The 816-nt window shown below is 46.6% G+C and overlaps 1 protein-coding gene and 1 long non-coding RNA gene across 2 annotated transcripts in view; both read right to left on the bottom strand.

The window, feature by feature from the left end:
* LOC116688926 (rRNA/tRNA 2'-O-methyltransferase fibrillarin-like protein 1) overlaps window positions 1-816 on the bottom strand; it is a 35,293-nt gene that overhangs the window by 24,496 nt on the left and 9,981 nt on the right. The gene's annotated exons all lie outside the window — the stretch shown is intronic.
* The window catches only part of LOC116688927 (uncharacterized), a 7,462-nt gene that overhangs the window by 749 nt on the left and 5,897 nt on the right, over window positions 1-816 (bottom strand). The window lies entirely within an intron of this gene.

Genomic DNA, 816 nt, shown 5'->3' with positions numbered 1-816 from the left:
TGATCCATTGGTAGTGGTGGTGATTAGGGTTGCACGATTAATCTAATCGAAATTGCCAGGTCACTCCTGTGCGATTACGCAACAGCAAAATTTGTGCGTTTTGAGTCAGCTGAGCTGAGTTGAGCTTTTAACAACATAGACAGTCTGACGCTTCACATTCACACACACAACTTATTATCTCAAACACACACACACACACACATACACTCCCCCACCCCAACCCGCCCCGTATCCGTCTGACTGCCTCGGTCTCTTGTGTTTCTCACTCCCTCCGAAGCCACCTCAAAAAATTCCTTCATGTGAGCACATGAACCGTGTGTAGTTTTGTGCATTATGTTGTGATGTTGTATTGTATATATTATTATGTTGCTGTCTGCTTTGTTTCTTTTCGAGAAAGCGTGTGACGCTCGCTGGCTTGCTCCAACCTAAGTCAAATTCCTCGTATGTGTCTTCATACCTGGCGAATAGAGCTGATTCTGATGAAGCCACCATGTCTAAGAAAGCTCGACGTTCTCTGTTAACTCACTACACGTTGTCTCTGCTGTTCCCTCACGCAGCCGCTCCGATTGCTCGGTTGCTCTTCTCTTGCTTTACCACTCACTCACTGACGTCACTCACTCGCCCGTCATTCTCACTAATGCCTGATTTACGCTTGTTTTGAATCTACGTTGAATCTGCCTTCTAAATAACGTTTACCCATCCGATGTACTAAGCGCGCCCCTCGTGACGACGTCCACAAAAGATGACCAGTGACCAGTCAGTGTGTGTAGACAGTAGTGTGTGTGTGTGTGTGTGTGTGTGTGTGTGTGTGTGTGT

The sequence above is a fragment of the Etheostoma spectabile genome, chromosome 5 (assembly GCF_008692095.1).
Source record: "Etheostoma spectabile isolate EspeVRDwgs_2016 chromosome 5, UIUC_Espe_1.0, whole genome shotgun sequence".
Classification (NCBI taxonomy): domain Eukaryota; kingdom Metazoa; phylum Chordata; class Actinopteri; order Perciformes; family Percidae; genus Etheostoma; species Etheostoma spectabile.
Note: the sequence above shows the minus strand (reverse complement) of the source record. Positions and strands in the feature narration are given on the sequence as shown.